This window comes from Ambystoma mexicanum, chromosome 2q (genome assembly GCF_040938575.1).
Source record: "Ambystoma mexicanum isolate Mex_15411 chromosome 2q, UKY_AmexF1_1, whole genome shotgun sequence".
NCBI lineage: Eukaryota > Metazoa > Chordata > Amphibia > Caudata > Ambystomatidae > Ambystoma > Ambystoma mexicanum.
In genome coordinates, this window is record NC_090924.1 from 654696170 (window position 1) to 654713272 (window position 17103).

Sequence of the window (17103 nt, forward strand, 5' to 3'; positions counted from 1 at the left end):
AAGTAATGCAAGAGAGATTACTGCCATTCCATGATGAGGTTTAAGGGGTCCAATCAGTGACCTTTACTTTCTTGCATTATACCCAAAGTGGTCTGCTCTCCAGGAAGTGAAAGAGACATGAACGAAAAAGAAAACCACAGAAAACCAAGATGTAAGAGCCCTTCCTCCAGTCCCTTCTGCTCTGTCTGACTACCCAGTCTGCCCCTTTCCCATGCCTGCAGCTTCAAAAGCCCTTTGGAATGTAACCCTGGTGTAAAGCTACCATTTGTGGTATGGGGGTGCAACTTTTAAGCATTGTTTCCTCTGGCTATGGGTTTCCTGGGCTGGAAAGCTGTGTTACCCAACATCCCAAATGATCAAGGCGAGAACGCTTTCCTGCCTATTGTCCTGGTGGCTGACCTCACAGGTTTGACATGTGCATGATACACATCTGATGTGGCTTTAATAATTGTCTGTACTATCAATCAGCATGTCAAACCCCAAGTGCGGCTTATTCATAGAAGTTACCCTGCCACCAGGCCGATATTCTGCACTATTATTATAATTGTTTATTACTGGTGCAGATTGAAATGCAACCTCTGTCTGCACTGACTTCAGTGTTATGGCAGCTATCAATCAGGACACATGTGACATTTGAACCTGCTCGGTGTCATTGAAGACAAGTAGACTGAGGCAGCTGAGCACAGGTGTTCACTATGCTTTTGGCATGGAACTTTTAGAATGGAGGGTCTGTTTAGTGAAAATTAAAAAAGCAACGGCTTTCACACCTTTACCAGATGGCATGTCCTCAGAGAGGGATAATGCTCATCTCTGTGTCTTTAGTAGAGCCATAGTGAAGGTGATTGGACATTCATTGTCAGGACCCGAGACTTCCAATTATGCAAGTTCAAAGCCCTTGAAATCCATTACGCTACTTTGAGAATGCCTTCTAATCATCCTCCCAAGAAAACTGTTTCAGAGGCCAGCACCCATCTTGCTGAATGAGCTCCAAAGTTACTTATATCAGTCCCTCCTTCCTTCAATATGCAACACACCCAACGTGCAAGAGTGCAAGACAGGCTAGCTGATTTAACCTATCTCTCTCAAATGGTATTTTCCCAGGCTGTCACAAAACAGACACAGTCATACCTCCCCTAAATGAACCAACTGTTGACCCCAGCAACCCCTCTTTCTATGGGCCTGTCTCCCTCTTTCCCAACCACGCTTCAAACCCATAGTCACCTATCTCAAAGTACACTCACTTGCTGATCCTGTGTAACAAATTCCCCTTACAAGCGACCACCACTCTCACCTCTGCTACATTATCATTCTTCTAGCCCTTTCAGACACTTTGTCACAGTGGATGATCCTTCCCTCCTTCAAACTCGTTCCCTTTTTGGCTTCAAGAACACATACTTGAGTGGGTTTCCTCCTATCGCTGTGAACACTCATTTTGCATTCGTTGGGCCTCCAGCAACTCTTCCCCAAAGCCCCTGCCCCTGCCCCTGGGTGGCCATCAAGCATCAGTCCTGCACCCACTTCTCTTCACCCTGTATATAGCACCTGCCTTAGCAAACTAATTTCTTCCTTTGGCTTTACCTATAAACTCTTTGCTGAAAATACTCAGACAGTCTTCTCCTTCACCTCCTTTATCCCTGCAATCTCCAAACACATAGCCAACTACGTAACCACCATATGCCACTGGATGGCTTTATACTGCTCATTCTAAACTCTTCAAAGACAAAAGTCATTGTTCTCCCTCTCTCCAATGTCAACCCCACTCTACCCGCTCGCCCATCTCTTTCCCTGCGACCTCCTAACCCCTTCACACTTGGCTTGTGAACCTGGGGTTCTCTTTGATCGTGACCTGAAACTTTATCAGTTAATCAAGCCCACTGCAGCAAAGTCATCCTCCTAAACATCAGAAAAATCCACCCACACCTCATACACCACCCACCTAAAATCCTTAGCTTTACTCTTTTTCTTTACTACTGCACATGCCTATTTCTTGGTCTACCCATCTACTCTTTTGCTCCTGCTTACAAAGTCCTCCCCTTTGCATCAGGCATCCGTTTCAACCTATCCACATTATAACCTACCTCTACCTACTGTAAGCATGCTGGGTGGCTATCCAGGTAAAATCGCTCTCTGTTTAAATGTATGGTACTCATACATAAATCTAGCCATTGGCTGGCCCCCACTACCTCACCAAATGCATCTCTCTGTACTCTCCCCCTCTACTCTTCACAATATATCAATCACCTATCCCCCTGCCTCCTCCTGCAATTTCTGCTTTACCCTCCTTCCCCCACGCCAATGGAATGCTTTTCCATTGGCCCCAAAGCCATCTTTCCAGTGAAACCCTTTAAAGCAACGCTCAAACATCACCTTCTAGCAATGGAAGGAGAACACTAATCCCATCCAACCTCTGATCCAAACTAGCCACCCAACCCACCTCTCCTGCATTCTGCCCTCATACTATTCTATTTAATTAGTAAATATGTAAACAGTGGCCTCAGGCTGCCGATATTAAAATTGTTTTAATGCCCCCCCAGACCCTCAGATCCTATCTCTGGTTGATATTCCTATTCTTACCCTTTTTCCACCCGGCATACGTCCTTCAGTACAACAGCATTATTAGGATTGACTCTGCTTTCTGATATTGACTACTTTGTAGTTATTTCTGTTCAAAATGGCATCCTGTTCTTAATTAAATGCAAAATACAAATAATTGCAGAGTCCTGTAATTTGTTGAAAGTTAGGAGGAGATTATATTGTGTATGTTTAACTGAGTGCATTGTCTTTTAGTTGCCATACCAAATAGAATTTGCAGGGAAAAAAAGTCTTAGGTTTTTTGATAGGCAGGAGGAGATGATATTTTGTGTGTTTAACTGAGTGCAGTGTCTTTTAGTTGCCATTTCAAATACTATTTGCAAGGAAGTCTTTCAATGTTTGGTAGGCAGGTGGAGATGATATTCTGTGGCAATAAACCCAGAGACAGCGAGCCAATAACACCCCAGGTAATGCCCCTGGGGCCCTAGTTACAGGCCCAAGCGTATGCCCGACACATGCAAGGGGCACATCATTCAGGGCACATGTGGCCTACACAACCCGAGAGCTATATCTGTCCAACACACTCAAGAGGCCCTCCAGAGGCTTATTGCCATTAGTACCTTAGACCGGGGTACTAATTGCATTTTTTCAGAAAAAAAAGAAAAAGTGAAATAAAATGGCCGCCGGGAAAGGGAAAACGGACTATGTTTTCCCTTTCCATGGCGGCCATCAGGAGGAGATGCGCTGGGAACAGAAGTGTTCCCAGCGCGTTCGCTGCCGAGAAAAGAAGAAAAAAAGGAGGTAAGTGGGGTTGGGAGGGTGGGAAGCGGATAGTTTGCAGGGAAGGCGGGTGGAGGAAAAAAAAAAAAACCTACCTGAGTCCTGGCGAGGTTCGAAGGCAGCCACCAGCCATCAGGAGGTTCGGAGCAGGGATTGCCCCGTTTCGATCCTCCTCATTGGCTAAGGGGCTGCCACGCCCCCTGCCAGGAACAATCAAAGGTACGTGGAGGAGTTGCAGCCCAGTGTGTCTGGGGCAAAAGAGGTGTGAAGTTACAGATTGTATCTACTGAACAGCCTGCAAGAACTAGTGTAAAGGTGTTGGTTGTAGAATATACCTTGTCTCCTCCATCACGATGACAAACAGTTTGAGGGAGGAACCCATCTGAATTGGGCCGTCTGCAACACCTGATATTGGGAAACAGTGATCCATAGGGGGAGAAGGTAGAAGATAATGCCATAGTTATACAGATAGGATAGGACACATATATATATCATGCAACACCATACACAGTACTCGGATGAACCCAGAAGACCAGACCATATTTTTACCCCAGAAAAGGTTGCTACTGTTCTGCCTGGCGTCTGTGAGTGACTGCAGTGGCACTGACCAAATAATCATATATAGCAATAATAATTGTGCTGCTACTTCTATTTTACAGCCCTAGTAATGCACATAGAGCCACCTTCCAACAGGACACACAATAATAACCGTGGCACCTTTTTCCTGTTCTCTTTGTGAATCAAGTGCTGTGGAAATTAGTTTGACCTTACTCCATTTCCTGCTAGTCGCGAGAGTGCAAACAACGGGTGGAGCATCATTGACTGGATTTCTGCCATTGAGGAGTGCAGATCACAACCGTGTAAGGCAACATTTGGTGCATTAATTTCATTGTGGGCTGGACCTGCAACTTTAAATCCAATTAACTCCTAACATTTCTTTTTATTTTACCCGCTTTTCAGTTTTGCAGATAGCGGCACAACTAATTGGCTACTGCAACTCATTGTGGCCCTCTTGCATACTTGGAGAACAACTCCAGCAATACTCAACATGCCCTGCAAAGTAGAGTAAAGCCATGGTATATCTGCTGTCCAAGGACATTAGATCTCCAATTCCATTGTATAATCATGTCAAACGAGTTTTGATGTCCCGAGGTCTCCCACATTTGTGGTCCAATACCTCTTTTATTAATATAGGGGCTACACCACTTGTAAAAGGAGCATTTGTGAATCTCATAGAATCGAGGCCTTTAGCAATATGTGAGCAAACCTCAGCAGCCAGTGTTAGTTGGCTAACAAGCAGGAGTTTGGTTATGAACATTATTTAGATGTGATCAAATCTCATTTTTCAAGATCATTATTCATGAGTCTTCACTCTGGTGTTTTACTATTGGCGTCTTTGTTACATGATTGGAATATGACCCACCTGCACGTATGGCCTGGATGTACAGATTCCAGGGAAACACTGGAACACTTTCTTTTCTTATGTCCAGAAAATGCCGCCCATAGGAAAATTTACCTAAAGCAAATACTTCGAAAAAATCAATGTTCATTCGCTTTCTGTGAATCATCCGATGATAACGGAATAACCGTAATGGGGAGCAGATTCATGTATAGAGAAAAACAATCTTAGTAATCCCCCAAAATGGAACCCTAATTGATTTTTAGTGATTTCTTATTTATAGCTTTTTATTGAAATATTGTCGTTGCAGCGAGAAGAATAGTTAGGGTTAAGTTATTATTTTTTGTAACTCTCCTTTGTATAATTAATTAAATAAATTACATAACTGGAATTTGTAGGTATTTTGTTATTTTTAACAAATTGTTGGTAATGTATCACTGTATTGATTGTACTGCTGCTGTAAGACACTATTGAGGCGATATGCTCTGAGGTGGCAGGCCCACCCTGTAGGTAACGGCCCCCGCCCAAGTTAAGGGCCTGAGCACAGCGCGGGTCCCTTAACAAGGATGGTGGGCCATTACCTACAGGGTGGGCCCAGCCACTGAGGGGCATATCGCCATTAGCATACGTTTAGATCACTACACGGGTGAGAATGATTTTTTTTATTTTGTAAAATGAAAGAAAAAATGTACCTTTATCTCTCGTCCGACGCAGCACAGCACCTTCAGCCAGGACGTCCCTCTTCAATGTTGATGACTGATGTCATCAACATTGGAGAGGGAACTGCCTGGCTGAAGGTATGGTGCTGTGCCGCAAGATAAAGGTACGTTTTTCTTTGTTTTAATAACATTTAAAAAATCACACCATTAGCACCCGTGTACTGATCTACACAAGTGCTAATGGGACGGGGAGCGGGAAGCAGGGAGGGGAAGCGTCTGACGCTAATGAAAGTGCTCGGGACGTGGGCTTTCCTTTGTGAATACAGCCCGCATTCTGAGCATTTTCATTGGCTATGGGCGCCTCCCAGGGTGCTAATGTCATATAAAGCTTGTTAATTGATTGAGAAGTTACTTGTGCTCGGATTTAAATATGGCACTTTCTCGAGGTGATGTGGGGGAACTGCAGGTCCCAGCACAGCAAGCAAACATGTAACAGTATCTCACCAGAAACTGAATGTGTGGCCTGCAGGTGACACACAGATCACTGCAGTGGGTGAATTAACCATAGTTTGGTATTATCAGGTTTCAATTACACATACAAAGACACATGAAGGCTGAATATGGTTTTCTCCCCTCCCTTCTTTCACCTATTAGACCTTCCATGTGTCCAATGCGTCTATCTTCACACCCCAAGTTTGAGGATATTTACTTTCACAAACAATTGCTAGTCACTGGGAGGTGTGAGCCATCTAAAAGCTGAGAGGAGCAGTGGAGCTTTTGGCTTCATCGTGGAGGGTATATTGATATGGGCAGGGCAGTCTTCTGCTACTGTTGTTTAGTTGCTGCTGCCTGTGAACTGTTTACACACTCTCTGCTCTTACACCTGAGAGTTTTGACAGGCTCCTGCACGAGCGCCCCTTTTCCATCTGCCTGGAACTTACACAGTTTGAGGGTGCTTCAGTGCCCCCCATTCAAGGTGCTGTTTTTTTTTCAATAAAAATTGAGATATATTCAAAGAGTCCCATATATTGTTGCAAAAGCCGAATTGACAAAATGTTATCTGCTATGCATTTCCAGGGCACACAACAAAAGGAAATATGTGGTGAGTGCGCCATCTTGTAGTACATGTCTGTCTCAGGTATGCAAACGGCTGTTCTATCTGACAAAACCCAACTGATGGAAAAAGGAACCGCTTTTGAATGTATAACATTCTGACATTGGTGAAGTAAAATAAGCAGTACAAAAATAATTTGGTGTTATTTTGTGAATCAGTACTTGTATTTTTGTATTTTACTGAATTTCTATACTGTTATAGGGCATAGCGGTTCACAGACATTACAACTGTACAAATCATAGGTAACAATCAGTTCAATTAAATCCAATGAGACGACAGATGCTCCTTCAGGAAGAAGCAAAATCGGGAAAAAGAAGTCAGAGAATGAAGAGAAAGAGGAGGTGCACTGTAATGCTTTGGCGCTAATAGGGTAAATGAGCGAAAACGGAAATGAGTGCAAGGCAGGTCAGGGACAGTTAAAAGAAAGTGAGATTGCGAAGGGAAGGCTTTTAAAGATAAGGCAAATAAAGTTACATAACAAGTGAGAATCGAAAGAAAGCCAGCAACATGATAGTAAAGCAAGAGCAACAGAGTCACGAGGAGAAGGGCAAAACAGAAGATGCCTAGAAGAATTATAAACTGAGAGAAGGGGTTCAAGCTGATAAACTGGAAGACCGAGAAGAGGACTAAAACGATAAAAGAGGCAAGAGAAGGTAAGAAAAGGAACCAGGGTTTTATGGCACGAAATGAAAAAAACGGCCCTTCAGGATGTAAACAAATTGGAAAAGAGAGGAGGCATGGGAGAAATATGAGCAGAAAATGAAAGTGTGGAATCAAAGATGGCGCCCAAGTTACTGGGGTAGGAGTGGAGTAACAATCAGAGCAGGAAAGAAATGAATATCAGTATGTTGTCTTGAAGATAACATGGCTCATTGGTGATAGAGGTGGGGCTACGAGGGCATCACAACGAGTAGCACCATTGTGTTTAAAATAAATGCCACAATAGAGTTCAGAAAGCATGTTCTTTCATTACTGCTGAAAGATATTCAGAATTTGCGAACATACTGTAAACGTGTAACTTCATTTACAACTATTGCTTTTTGTTAACTTAAAAGACAGGACTTTTTTTATTGGCAATTAGCTACAATAGAAGCTTTTTAGCCATTTACAGTTTACAACAATTTCAAATGACAATTAAATAAATAACAAACAACCAAACAACAACCATCCCAAAACACCAAAAAAAGAAAAAGAAAAAGAAAAAAGAAAAAGAAGTAGAAAGAAATAAAAAAGAAAAAGGTATAATTACAAAAAAAGGAACCAGCCAGAACATGTCAGTTATTCAACCAATTGAATTCACTTGTTCCCTTCAAGCTTAGTGATAATGATTGACACTAACTCTAAGAAAGCAAAAGTCATAGATAACCTGGATCCTTGTAAAAAAAAAGTAGCCAAATGTCTTTTTTTGTTAAAATTCTATTGTTCTCAAAAAATGTACATAGCAGGATTTGTCGAGGGTCAATCACACCATGACAGCTGATTATCAAATGGCGAAGCGACTCCCTTTTATGTCCACAAAGTCTACAAGTATAGTCTCTTGTGCATTTTGGTTTCCTAACTTCAAGAATCTCTTTAGTTGGGAAAATGTTGAGTCGTAGTCTTAGAAATTGCTGATGCAATACTGCTGAAGGAAACTTACTTAGATATTTGGGGATTGTTCCATGCTTATTGACTGAGACACAATATTTCCCATAAAGTTTGGACGATTGTGTGGCCTCCAGGGTCTCAATACAGTCATGTTCATACAGGAATTTTTTAACATAGTCTGGATTTTCAATAAGTACATTCTCTGCTGTATCAATTGAATTCAACAAATCCAGACATGTGTTGCCCCATTCCACAAGTAAGGACTCTCTTTCTCTCAGTGCCAGCTCGAGTAGCATAAAGCCACTATCAGGTGGTGGCAATTTACATTTCTGGTACAAAGATAGCGTTTTCCAACTCATGTAGGTAATAAGAGAGGTCAGCCTTAACTCTTTCCTTATCACTGCCATAGGCAAACAGTTTGGGAGCCCAAGAACCGGTCGCCAAAAAAGACCCTCTAAAGTTTGCCATAGCTTCCAATTTAGCTGAAGTGAACATTCAGCCCCATAGGTTAAAATAGGGACAACGTTCATGCTATAGATCAGAGGTGTCAGAGAAAATGTGCAGTATCTGAATTTGATCAATCTTGCCTGGGCAGTAAGCATCTTTAATTTACGTCTCAGACATACTTTCCTTGGGGCATCGCTATTACCTGCATTAATAGGTATCCCCAAGTAGGGCATTTCTGTTATTTGTTGGATATGATCACCATTTATATACCAACCCTTAAATTTAAAGTTCTTTCATTTTGTGTTCCCGAAGATCAGGACTGCAGATTTAGCAGCATTTACACACAGGTCATTCAAGGATAGAAAACATGACAAAGCATCCAATTGGCACTGAAGCCCAATCAGAGTTTCATCGAGAAGGACAACATCGTCCGCATACAGCAGTCTGTTTACTGGAGTTCCAGAAATAGATGGTGGGAAACATCTAATGCCCTCAAACGCATCACCCATATCAGAGATATACAACTTAAAGATGGCTGGAGCCAGGTGGCACCCCTGCTTGAGGCCCACTCCTGTTTTTATGGGGTGTGTCATATCCCCCCTTTGATTTAACTTAACCTGGATACTGGTGTCAGAGTGTACAGCTTCACTTGCCCTACGCAAGTCAGCAGGACATCCCCAATGTTTTAGTTTGAGCCAGAGCTTTCCTCTGTTAACTGAATCAAAAGCTTGGGATAAGTCCACTGATGCCAGGTATACATTCTTGCTGTTCTTCTTTGCAGTTCTCAGTTTTAAGTAATTAATTAAGAATAAATTCAGCGATGTTCCAATGCCTTTCTCAAAGCCAGCTTGCCAGCGATCACAGTGTTTAGATTTCCAGCTATAGTCAACAAGATGGTCCAGGATCAAGCCTGCAAACAACTTACCAATAACACCCGAGAGGGCGATAGGTCTGTAGTTCATTGGAATAAACCTATCGCCCTTCTTGAAAATTGGCACAATTATGGAATTTGTTCATGAAACTGGAATGGCACATCTTGCTTTGATCAGTAAAAACAGATGATATAGGAAAGTCGCCCATTCCTCAGGGTTCTTTTTTAGTGTCAAATTCGTGAGACCATCCGGTCCAGCAGCTCTTGAACTATTGCAAATTTTAATTAGTGTAACAATGTCCTCCCTCTCCATCACAAATGCCCAACTCTGACAAGACCTATCTTGAACCTTCGCTGTTTGATCGGTAGGCCTTGAAAAGAGAAGGGAAAAGTGGTCCGTCCAATCCTTTGATGAAATTGGGTTTGTTATAAGGCTCTGTTGTGGACCATCCAGTGATTTAAAAATGTGCCAAATCTCCCTTGAATTTTTGGAAGCAATGAGTTTCAACATGTGTTCTGCATTTGATTGCACCAGCAAGTGTCTATGTTGTTTCATCCAATTATTATGAGCTGTTTTGCTCTTCTTAACAGCTTCATATGAGGTCACTACAGGATTTCTTTATAAGCTCTTATTAGACACTTTAAGTTCTTTTTCCGCTCGTCCACTTTATGATCATATTTGTATCTATGGCTAAATCTTTTGTTTCTCCCAGGGCCCAATTTCTCATGATAGACACCCAGGTGCTTCGTATATAGTCTATGTCGTCTGGCCTCCCAGTGTTCCTTAATTTCCTTGTCAGGTCCAATACATTATTACAGGATAGCCTCAGTCTATTTCTTCCAGGATGCAATTCCAGGAAGTCTGTTTCCATAGTAGGAGTTGTCTGGGCACCCAGAGAGAGGCATAACTTCAATATATTGTGGTCGCTTTGTAGGGTTTCAATGACCGTCATGGCCACTACACTTGAAAGAAGATTATCGGAGGTGAAGAAATAGTCCAATGTGTAGGACTCTTTCCCTTTCCTCCAAGTTGGCCCTGGCAGTATGTCTCCTATTATAGCGCCATTTAGTAAAAAGATGTTCCTCAATTGAAGTTCTTTCCTGAACAACAGTCCTCATATTTCCAGTTCTTGTAGGTTACTAGTTTGATGATCTATTAAGGCATTGGATCTATCAAAGCAATGAATATTTAGGTCGCCGCATAAAATAATGTTCAAATTGGAGTTTGCGATCATTGCAGTTTCCACCTCTTCCAACAACTGTTCAATGAATCCCTTTGCTGCCGGGTCCTTGATGTTCCAGTATAAATTACAGATCTTCCTTGTAGTATCCTCCTCGCAAGCCTGGTATTCCAGCAGAAGGATCTGGATCAGAGGTGAAACGTTCTTTACCCATCTCACTCTAAGGCCACAGCTCTCTTTGATCACAGTCAATAAGCCAGCCATAGGTCTGCCCTTTAGCCCCTAAGTTGCTGGGTTGAGGATGGGGACAAAGCCTTCAAGAATGGGCTGATCCCGCACCCACGTCTCTTGAAGACAAACAATATCAAAGTCATCAAATCGAATACTCCCTTCTCCCAAAAAATGTTGAAAACCACGCGTGTTCCACGTTCCCAATAGAACATAGGGCGCGGTGTTGGTGTTTCCCAACTTTTGGCGTTATGATCTGTGCCCAAGTGTGCTGGCCAACCAATCCCAATTTTCCTCAATCTTGTGGGCCTATGGTCCTCCCAGTTACACCGGGAGTTTTCCTGAGTGATTTTGAGTTGTTTATCACTATTCTGAATTTATCAATGTTTTTTTCATCCCTTCATCCTTTCTGTTTTTGTTTACTCTCTGAGTCCATTTCCCCTTGGTTTAGTTACCTGCATGTTTTGCATGCAGGGAAGATTTGGCATCTGTTGTGGGCTTGCTGCTGTTAATTTTACCACGCTTAGAAGACGGGTAGACATCGGAATTGAACTTGTCAGGTTCCATAAGCCCCCACAGGTATCTTTTCACACTTTGAATTCCAGAAAAATCATGCTATAGGTTTCGCTACTACACAGATGAGCCCTGATTTTTTTCGTGCACTTATAGTCATTTTTTGAACACACAATATTGACATGGGTACATTGCATAATAAACACCTATTATACGTACGGCCCACAGGCAGTCACTCGCACGCCCACAATGCGTCATACGATACATATTTGTGGAACCACCCACGCAGGCTCTCGGCATAGAAATGGCCACGCAAATCCGTCGATCTCTACGCCACCCAAAGGCAGGCGTAAAGGCACTTTTGCATAGGAATCACAGCGCAGAGGTGGGTTTGTTGCATGCTGGATTTAGGGGTGCATATACGCGACCAGGGTTCCGATCTAACTTAGGGTGCTCATACGCAGTGTAGCGGGGTGCAGGGATGGTTTACGTGGGTTTGTACACAGATTTTCCAAATTTAACCAGAGGTACAAATTTTCATACACATGTTGTCGAGGGGCCAGTAACAGTTACGGAGGACCCTGTTCAGGGTTCCCGAGGTGCAGTCCTGCTTTGAGGGGATCCCACGCACTGTTTGAAGGGTGCGTGTATTTGCGCCATGAATTCTGCCCTGAAGGTTTTGTAAAATACCTTATGAACAGTACAGCAGCAACAACATGCACAACATTCCTCTCCTTCCCAGCATGTAAAGTGAAGTTTGGCCTGACAGAAGAGATGGAGGGCTTTGCCACTAATGACACAGCCTGTCAACACAACTCCAAATGATGGAAAGTCAGACCCAGTTTTTCAACTCACTGCTGAATATATATATATGTATACGAGTTAATACAATTATTGACCACAGAGATTGGGAAAAAACACTTAGGGCCCGATTCATGGAACTTTTAGCGCGGAGGAAAGTGACTTTGCACTGCCAACAAACACCCTGATTGAGAGAGCAGTGCCAAGTGTATTTTTCAGTGCAAAGTGACTTTCCAAATTTGTGCAAAGTCATTTTGAAAAGCTGAGTCTGACTTGCCATCATTTGGAACTGTGATTTTGTACAAGTTGTGAATCAGGGTGTTTATTGGCAGCGCAAAGTCATTCCATGAATCGGGCCCTTAGGCGCTTGATGCTTTAAGCACATGTATCTTTATGGTGTTGCCAGAGGGTCTCGGTGGAGGGAGCGTGATGTAAGAATCCACTAAAGGACAAAGGTATTGAAGCATGACATGTTTTTTCAAGCGTTGGTGGTGTTTGTGCCCTCCCTGTCTGACACGTGTAAATTGAATAAAACAGACACTCCCTGGACAGGGAATAAGGCACAAAAGAGTAGGCTGCGAGAGTTCAAGGAAAAGTTTATCTAGATCTCTGAGAGCGCTTTGACCACATCAAGGTTACAACACATTTATATAGTGCATTGACATCTTTAACATATGATGCTACGTTGGACCTGGATTGGTCAGCCAGGGTGGTGTCTTAGGTGTGGGCATCATCTCTTCCTCCGGGTTGGTTGCTTGGTTGGCAGGAGGATTGACGTCAGACATCTGTGCTCCGGATGGGTGAAGGTCAGGTCACTGTGAAACACGGTGGTCACTATCTAAGCTAAGAAAATACATTCTGAGTAATGCATGCACTAAATAATAGTTGATCAAAAGACCCTCAGTAGTGTATCATGTCATTGTACAAATCACTCAAGAGTTTATATCATCTACAACATTTGGGTTATACAGGCCACAGGTTTATGGGCCTTGACCACTATAATACTGTCATTGAACTATAGGGTTAGTCTCACAAGAATCTCAGGTATGTGGCACTTGTTAGTATTGGGCACAATATACTGTAGCAGGGGTCTAATGTCTAAGGAATGCCTTGCAGGGACACAGGGTTAGAATGGCAATAAGTTTCAACTGGCGAGGGTAAGAGGGCAAGGACACTTTTGTGGAGATGGACGAGCTATGTGCTTGGCTCATGATGGTTCACATGCAGGACAGTGATCTCAGAGGAAAAGGGATGTGTTACATTTGCAGAGTTTTCCAGTTGGAGTGGGGACGAGGGTGGGGGCCATGTGCTCCTTGCTACTGTGGCGGGCACAAGGGAGAGATGCATTATGTACTATCGCAGTGAGGCCTGGTTACCAAGATGGAGTCGAAAGGGGGTACAAAAAATGGATGCCCTGTGTCCTGCTTGGTGGTCCCATCTACGTGAATGTAACCCAAAGTTACATCGCATAAGGGCGAGGGGCATACCCACCACTAGAGGCACTTTGTCCGAGTTTTGCACTGAGAAGTGATGGTAGAGAGGGGCCCATTGGCCCCTCGCTCCCACACATTACCCCCTTTCGTTACATCTAAAGTAACGAATACTTCTACTTTTTATTCTTTTCATTCTCCCTTCGGTAGTACTCAGCCTCTGCCACAGCCTCCTCCCACACGGCGGTGCCTTTTATGGGCATCCATGCTCTACATACACTTCTTAGGCTGTTTCCTCTTCTGCTATATTCATCTTGTGTACACATTAAGTAAATACCTCCATCCCCATCTAGATCTACCCATACTTCTTGGTACCATTGCAACTCTATTGGTTCTTTTATCGTTGTATGATGCAAATTATCAACTATATCCCCATATTGTCTGTAAATTGCTGTCATCCTGTATTGTGGTGTAGTGTATTCCCCTGTTTGCATTTGTGCATCTATCATGGTAGTTACCGTTGTCGGTCGGCACATTGTTACCATCATCATAGCTGTGGATGGCATGCTTTTCTCGCAACACCGTAGTCCCAGTTGGCACACACAAAAGAACAGGAGCACAAAGACGATGATGGGGATCAATATTTTCATTGCCACATTTACCCATGATGGTATCCAGCTGAACAAATTGTCGAGCCATGTGCTTTCTTCTGCTCCTCCTTCCGCTCTCATTCTCTCAGCTAGATTGTGCACTGCTGTTATCACATGGGAGAGTGTCCCGTTATCAGCATCTTCAGTTGGCACGAATGTGCAACACGCCCCCCCCCCGATTTTTCGGCAACCACCGCCGTCCATCACTGTGAGGAGATCTAGGACATATCTGTTTTGCATTACCATTAGGCGCAGCGCACGGAGCTCTATTTTTATCACGTTGAACCCCTCTTCAGTGTCGTTGGCCAGTTGAATGAGCTCCCAGTGCACTATCTGCAACCATTTGGTGTTCGCTCGTGCTTGCAGTCCCGGGGCAAGAAGTGAGGCGAAGAATGTCTCTGCTGATGAAAAGAGCTTGTATTTCTGCGGGATCTCAGCAAGGAGTTTATATGATTCGGATGAGATGTAATTGGAGGATCTTTTACTTTGTGTCAATCTTTTCTTTAGTTCATATTCTGACAATAGTTCATATGCTGGAGCTTCTGTTCTTATTAGTTGGGGCGCTGTCGATGGTTCAGCCGATTGCCCTGCTGCCGATATGCCAGCCGATTGCTCTGCTGCCAATATGCCAGCCGATTGCTCTGCTGTCGATATGCCAGCCGATTGCTCTGCTGACCCTTGGATATGGCTTTCTGGTATTACCATCAGGGCTGTGTGGAGGGTGGCTAGAGCACAAGTTCCTTTCCACGATGCGGAGAGGTGCAGGTAAGCTTGTTTGCCGCAAACCCAATACATATCCATTAGTGCAGCTGTGCCTTTCTTCATGTCGGGTATGATTACCGTTTTGTTACATCTCTTTGTCTCCCCCATGTTCACTTTTCCTTCCCCACGGAAACACAGTTCATGTGGCACTTCTATTTGTATTTTGATAGTTTTTTCTAACGCTGTGACCCATGTTAGCTTTGCGACATGTTCCGACCAGATGGGGTCACATACCTCTTTTATCCATTGGAAAGTGTCATTTGATAGGCCTCGAAGTGCTTCTACTTTGCATTCAATTGTTTCTTCGTGCCATTTGTTTTCTGCATATCGCGTCCCCTTGATGACAAGAAATGGTTCCTTGAGGCAAATTACTCCTTGGCGTCTGCTTGTGCACATTTTCTCATTCTCCAGCTTTTTCAATGTGACGGTGTGCGCTTGGAACGTGCTCTTTATTCTGTATAAAACCAGATGAATTAAACATTGGGCCTCCGACAAGGGCACTTCCTGTGGTACTAACATTTTCGGTGTTCCTGATGCGTGCGGAATGAGTGAACAGACGTAGCAGCTTTCATTTGTTGCTTGCTTCGCCGTGGCACTCATGTCGGAATACCATTTATTTGATTGTTCAGGGTGGCGGGGATCTTCTATTTCGTCTAACCCCAGGTCGTGATAGATGTCGTATCTTTTCCCTCCCGCCCCCTTTTTCTCCTCCTCCTCCCTTCCTGGTTATTGTTTTTCACTCTTTTGTAATGTATTGGAAACATTCCTGCCCAGGTTGTATCATTACTATTCAATATGGCATGTGTATCGTCATCAGTAGCAGCAATGTTGTGTGAGGTAGGGTGTATGGTTGTCTGTGCATTAATACTAGTGTTAATTAAATAATTTGACCAATAATAATCTCCATCATATTCGTTATATCCATAAGCATTACTCATATTTACATTGAAACCTAACACTGACACACTTGTTGATCCTACTGTGATGTATTCTGAGGGTTGCATCACATCTGTTTTGTTGACATTAATCTCATGTGACTCTTTCCATATAGTCTTTACCCCAGTCCATATAATTTGCGATCATTCTCGTATCATGTTAGCCCCGCTTCCTCCCCTCTGCATGTCATTAACAAAAGATAAAAGGGTATAATACCAAGCTGCGAAAAACAACATTACTGACATCAAAATTGCAGCACATTTCAAAACATATTAAACGTTACTGAACCTTTTAGCCCTAATGGCGACCCTATCACTATCTAGCATTAATTCGTTTTCCGCGATTGTAGGTCGTTGGGCCATTTTTCACCTGGAGGGGCGATATAAATTCGTTAAGCCACCACAATATAAACATGTATTTACACTCTTTGTTCAACTTCATGTTTAATCATCATTTTTAGTCATGCTTGTTCTTTTACTCTATTGCACATATACTTTTGCTATAGAGATAGTAATCGGAACAAAGGTGGGAGATAGAGAGGGAGAGATAGTTGAGGTGTATGGACAATATGTCGATCAATTAAAGAGGAGAGGAGGAAAACATAGAAAAGAAGGAAGGAGGAAATAAGTCGTGCAGAACAAAATACATATCATAACTTTTATCTCTGCATATTCTCTTTACTGACAATGTTGTTATTTGTTTTCAACCTCATTTGTGGTACCAATGGCGCCATCTGGGGATTGTACTATCGTGTGCCCTCCTCACATCTGATAAGTGCACCCAATACTTCAATCCTTTTACCTTCACCGCGGTGGGGGTACTATAAATGATCTCATAAGGGCCATGAAACCTGGGTGAATTCCACCTCCTCACAAAGCTGCAGATGTACACATGTGCTCCTGGCATCAGTGGCCTGCTTGAACTGTCTGTGGCCGGTGTGGTAGTATCCGTCGCCACATTTTCAGTAAAAGGTGGGGCTATTTGTCGTGCTATGCTGCGTACTGCGCGTGTTAACTGGGTCAGGTATTCCTTGAACTCTTCCCCCAGCACTGTGGCAGCCTGTGCGCATCCGAGGCTCTTCAAATCGGGGATACTGGCATGTGTATTCGCCTCCCAGTCACAATTTCGTGGGGGTTTAGATGGTGGTCTGTACATGGTTGCGTCCTGAGTTGGAACAGTGCTAGGGGCAAGCAATACGCCCAGTTTTCTTCAA